The sequence below is a fragment of the Triticum aestivum genome, chromosome 5D (genome assembly GCF_018294505.1).
Source record: "Triticum aestivum cultivar Chinese Spring chromosome 5D, IWGSC CS RefSeq v2.1, whole genome shotgun sequence".
Taxonomy (NCBI): domain Eukaryota; kingdom Viridiplantae; phylum Streptophyta; class Magnoliopsida; order Poales; family Poaceae; genus Triticum; species Triticum aestivum.
The window spans coordinates 518,293,322-518,299,545 of record NC_057808.1 but is presented as its reverse complement, the minus strand read 5'-3'; the positions used below and the strand labels follow the sequence as shown (position 1 = coordinate 518,299,545).

At 42.5% G+C, this 6,224-nt stretch overlaps 1 pseudogene; it reads right to left on the bottom strand.

Moving 5' to 3' along the window:
* Positions 1-1,347: 1,347 nt before the first annotated feature.
* On the bottom strand, positions 1,348-1,481 carry LOC123126810 (uncharacterized; annotated as a pseudogene).
* Between the last annotated feature and the right edge of the window lie 4,743 nt (positions 1,482-6,224).

Genomic DNA, 6,224 nt, shown 5'->3' with positions numbered 1-6,224 from the left:
AGAGCATCATGAATCACATGGCAATCACATTTAAGTCTAACCCACTTCCTATGAATAGGGATTTTGTGAGCAAACAACTTTAAGAGTTCAATATTAATATTCTCATACATATCAAGAGACATTGGCGACCTTTTTTACCATCAAATCCTCACACACACACACTCTCCCTCCCTCTTCCTCACTCTCTCTCCCCCTCTCCCTCTCTCTCTCTAACACACACACACACATATCCATCTTATTGGGTACGGGACCATAATCCATCTATTTCACACACACTAGTGCATAAAAATATGGATTATGTGTATTATATTTGCCACCACAACTGAGGGAATTAATTTCATGTAAATCGGCCAGCCACGGCTCCAAGAATACGCGGAGGAGGTGGCCCGGGTCGGTGTCGGCACCGTCCGGCGTGGGTCATGGGCCCGTTTCCAAGTGCGTCTGCGCGCCGGCCACCCACATCGGGTCCTTCAAGTGCCGCTTCCACCACACCAACTCCCAGGGCCACGGCCACGGCCAGGGAAGCCGCCCTTCTTCGCCCCCTTCACCGGCTGCGGCCAACGCGGTGCCGCGGCACCCGGCCTCGCCGTCCTTGTCCTCCGGCACCATCGCGACCCAGGGACGCAGCCCAAGCATCGGCCTCGAGAATCAAGAACGCTCGACAACGGAGAGGGAAGGGAAGATCATATACATGTCATAAGAAAGGGAGTTTATTTACTGCTCCCCCGATGTATTGTTTCCTTTGTTTGGAGATTGATTACCATCCGTGATTTAAGGTAAGGTTAATGTGATTGAGCGATTTTTTTGAAAATCAATTATTAATTTTCTAATTAATGTGATTGAGTGATTTAAGGTAAGGTTAATTAATTTAGATTTGATCTTTAGAGATTGTTCGTGATTGATTCTACATTACAAAATAACCTGCGCCAGTATGGAAAGTTCTGATCTGTTCAGATTTTTTTAGATGATTTAGACGTACGCCTCGATTGTGAAGTTAAGTTCTTCGATCTGTAAGAATGTAACTAGAGGCTCACACACAGAGGCTGGGACGCAATCCTCCATTTTTACTGGGACGATGTGTGATGGTGGTGGTGGCACTAGGCGCACTTGTATATAAGCACTACAAACAGTACTACTTCAAATATACATTGACGCAAAATATCGTCAAAGATCCGAGGACAACTAAAACACCACATTCCAAAATTATTGTTCACATTCGGCAATCTATCTTGCACATTGTACAGCAAAAACCGATGATTCTCCTACATAGGGATATGGGAACACTGCACACACTTCGGACGTGCAGTATGTGATCCTGAGCTCCAGTGATCCCGGACAAACAGTAAAATTCAAAAAAAAAGTAACAAAATTCAAAAAGAGTCAAGTTTTTTGTTTGGCAAGAAACATTTTTTTTGAGACAGACACGGTATTCTTTAGTAAAAGGCGAAAGAATAGTTCGCTCTGTGCTCGCCACGCAGCTGCGTTTTGGCAAGAAACATTGATGGATAAAAATCTCACGATGTAAATTTAGAGTGAAATCTTGAAAAGTGCATGGATGAACCTGGGTACATATGAACCCACTTTGAAAAACACATTTCTAAATGCTAGAAAAAAACCGCAAAAGACGGTATGGGTACGTATTCATGTTCAATGTGTGTGCATAAAGTTTCACGGAAAAATAACTTTTTTTTGCCTCTGCAAAAAAGACAAAATATTGTGTCGTGAAACACTATTTAGAAGCACTAAAATTTGTCTTTTTTTGCAGAGACAAAACAAAAATACATTTTTTTCACAAAACTTTGCACCGCGCACACACATTTGTGAACATGTATGCATGGAATTTTCTTTTGATTTTTTTAGATTTTAAAACGTACTTAAAATGCATATTTTTTGAAAAGTGGGTGCAGATGCCGCTGGGTTCAGATCGTGCCCACTCGTGGAATCTTAGGTTACATGTATATGACATTTTCACCCCGTGTCGCTCCCACACATGGCGACTTGGGGCCTCCCCAAACCCTAGCCGTCGGGCGTTATCTCCGTCCTCCTCTCCCTCCGTCGTTGTCGGAGGATGCCACAGGGCTAAACCCAATGGCCGACGGTGGTGGCGGGGGATCCCCTCCCTGACTCGCGGTGGGGGAGGTGGGGTGGGATCTCCTCGCTCGAGGAGGCGCGGACGTGATCTGGATCTTGGCGGCGCAGCGGCTTGCTCCGGGCGGTGGCCTTGGGCGGCAGCGTGGTCATCTGGTGGCAGACCGGTGGCGGTGGCGTGGAGAGGACGCCGTGGAGGACGTGGCAGATCAGGCTGGGTGCATGCGGTGGTGGCCTTCGGTCATGGCCGAGCCGCGGTGGTCGCCTCGCTACACGGTGGCGGGTGCCGGGGCGGTGGCCAGTGAGGCCCAGGTCATCCACGGCTGGACAGCGTGGAGTTACCCATGTCCAAGGTGGAGTTTCTCCGGCGGTCCAGTGGCTTTGACCCCAGTTTCATGCGGTACATAGACGGTGAAGAGCGTGCTCGGTATTCATCCTAGCAGCTCTTCCGGCATGGCGCGATGGGGTGGCAGCCCTCCCGATATGTCTCCAACATATCTATGATTTATGAAGTATTCATGCCATGTTTACAACAATTTTATATAGTTTTGGTATGGTTTGCATGGAACTAACCGGACTGACGCTCTTTTCAGCAGAACTACCGTGGTGTTGTTTTTTGTGCAGAAATAAAAGTTCTCCAAATGCAACGAAACTTTTTGACGATTTTTTTTGAACAAAAGAGGCACTAGAAGCTTCGTAGGAGGACCAAAGGTGAAGGAGCTGAGCACAAGACACCTGGGCGTGCCAAGGTGGATTGTGCCCACCTTGAGGCCTATCTTTGCGTGATTCCAACGCTGAAAAATCCATTAAATAGAGAAACCATCAGAAATAATCCTAGATCAGAAGTTCCGCCGCCACAAGCTTCTGTAGCCACGAAAAACCAATTGGGAGTCCGTTTCGGCACCCTGCCGGAGGGGGAAATCATCACCAGGGGCCATCTTCATCATCCCTATGGTCTCCATGATGAGGAAGGAGTAGTCTACCCTCGGGGCCGAGGGTTTGTACCAGTAGCTATGTTTTTAATCTCTCTCTCGTGTTCTTGAGATGTCATGATCTTGATGTATCGCGGGCTTTGTTAATATAGTTGGATCATATGGTGTTTTCCCCTCTCTATCTTGTTGTGAATTGAGTTCTCCCTTTGAGATCTCATTCTTATCGGATTTAATACTTTTATGGATTTCAGAACACTTTATGTATGTCTTGCTGTGAATATCCGTGGTGGCAACGGGGTATCATATTGATTCACTTGATATGTGTTTTTGCACTCAACTTGCAGATTCCCGAGGTGACATTGGGGTAATCTATGCATAGGCGTTGATGCACGTTCTCGTCTTTGTTTCTCCGGTAGAAATCTTGGGGTACTCTTTGAGGTTCTTTGTGTTGGATTGTGTATTATGAATCTGAAATTGTTTGATGGATATCGTATAATCAACTCATGGATACTCGCGGTGACATTGGAGTATCTAGGTGACATTAGAGTTGGTTGATGTGTATCATATGGTGTTATTTTAGTACGAACTCTTGGTTAGATCGATCGGAAAGAATAGCTTGGTGTTATTTTAGTACGAACTCTAGGATAGATTGACCGGAAAGAATAGCTTTGAGGTGGTTTCGTACCCTACAAACAAATTCTTCTTATGTTCCTCGCTAGATAAGAACTTTGGAGTGATTCTTCATCACACATTGAGGGATGGTTATATGATCAAATTATATTAGCATTGTTGAGAGACTGCACTAGCAAAAGTATGGACCCTAGCCCTCATTTTCAAGCATTGCAAAACCGTTTGTGCTCACTTTTATTACTTGCTACTTTGCTGTTTTTTATTGTTCATATTACAAAAATCAATACCTACTATCATTACTACACTTGTATCACCATCTCTTCACCGAACTAGTGCACCTATAAAATTTACCATTGTATTTGGTGTGTTGGGGACACAAGAGACTTTTTATTATTTGGTTGCAGGTTTGTTTGAGAGACCATCTTCATCATATGCCTCCCATGGATTCCTAAACCTTAGGTCATCCACTTCAGGGAAATTTACTACTGTCCTACAAAACTCTGCGCTTGGAGGCCCAACACGAGTCTACAAGAACAAGTTGTGAGTAGACATAAAGCTCTTTTTTGGCACCGTTGCCGGGGAGGTGAGTGCTTGAAGGTATATCTTTAGAGCTTGCAAGTGAATCTTTTAGTTTCTTGTTCTATCACTAGATTGGTTTATAAAAGAAAACTACAAAAAATGGAATTGAGGTGGTCTCATTTTGTTCATCTTTATAATGTATTTCTTGAAAATGATGGATCCGAAAATTGTGCTCAATTGATAGAGGAAGAATTCAACGAAATGTTTGGCATAAAATCCTTGTATGATGAGCATGATTGCAAAGTTGTTAGTATGAACTCTGTGAATATCCAAAATGCTAATGATGATTGCACTAGTCATGCCAAAAATGTTTCTTATAAGCATGTCAATTTTTGTGGAGTGGAAAGACTTTGTGAAGACATGCCTTATAGGGATGATAGATTTTGTAAGAAGCACAAACATGATAGAAACAAATTTTTGCTCAAAGTGATAGATAAATTTGCTACAAAATCATGTTCTCTTTATCCTATTACTTGTGAACTTTGCAATAAAGTTGGTTACCTTAATTTCCGATGCATGCTTTTTCATGATCGAATCATGTCCAAATATTGCAATAACTGATCACCCTTGAACTTTATAATGGACTTTGTTATTTTTGGATTGTGAAGAATTCTCACATAAAAATGGTTGGTTGAAGTATTCATATTCACAGACCATGCTGAAACTAATTTGAAAGAAATACATATGTTTTGCATGGTAAATTGCAATGAGAATTTTTATATTGCCAACTATCGAAAGATGGGAAAACCAATAGAATATAAAAGGAATACTAATGACAGGGTAAAGATTTCTACTTTCCCTCCTATTGTCTCTCATGATGAAATAGGTGACGAAAAGGAGCTCACTATTCAACTAATCTCATCAATAAGAAGCTCGGAAAAATTAAATGAACCCACACATAATGTGGTGAAGAAGAAGAAAAGAAGGAAAAGTAGAGGTAAAAAGGTATCCCTCCCAAATGATGTTGCTGAAGGAAATATGCCCTAGAGGCAATAATAAAGATGTTATTTATATTTCCTTATATCATGGTAAATGTTTATTATTCATGCTAGAATTGTATTAACCGGAAACTTGATACATGTGTGAATACATAGACAAAACAAAGTGTCCCTAGTATGCCTCTACTTGACTAACTCGTTAATCAAAGATGGTTAAGTTTCCTGACCATAGACATGTGTTGTCATTTGATGAACAGGATCACATCATTAGGAGAATGATGTGATGGACAAGACCCGTCCGTTAGCTTAGCATGTTGATTGTTTAGTTTTATTGCTATTGCTTTCTTCATGACTTATACATATTCCTCTGACTATGAGATTATGCAACTCCCGAAAACCGGAGGAACACCTTGTGTTCTATCAAACGTCACAACATAACTGGGTGATTATAAAGATGCTCTACAGGTGTCTCTGAAGGTGTTTGTTGGGTTGGCATAGATCGAGATTATGATTTGTCACTCCGAGTATCGGAGAGGTATCTCTGGGCCCTCTCGGTAATGCACATCATGATAAGCCTTGCAAGCAATGTGACTAATGAGTTAGTTGCGGGATGATGCATTACGGAATGAGTAAAGAGACTTGCCGGTAACGAGATTGAACTAGGTATAAGGATACCCACGATCGAATCTCGGGCAAGTAACATACCGATGACAAATGGAATGACGTATGTTGTTATGCGGTTTGACCGATAAAAATCTTCGGAGAATATGTAGGAGCCAATATGAGCATCCAGGTTCCGCTATTGGTTATTGACCGGAGATGTGTCTCGGTCATGTCTACATAGTTCTCGAACCCGTAGGGTCCGCACGCTTAACGTTCGATGACGATTTGTATTATGAGTTATGTGATTTGATGACCGAAGTTTGTTCGGAGTCCCGGATGAGATCACAGACATGACGCGGAGTCTCGAAATGGTTGAGAGGTAAAGATTCATATATTGGAAGGCTATATTCGGACATCGGAATGCTTCTGAGTGATTCGGGCATTTTTCGGAGTA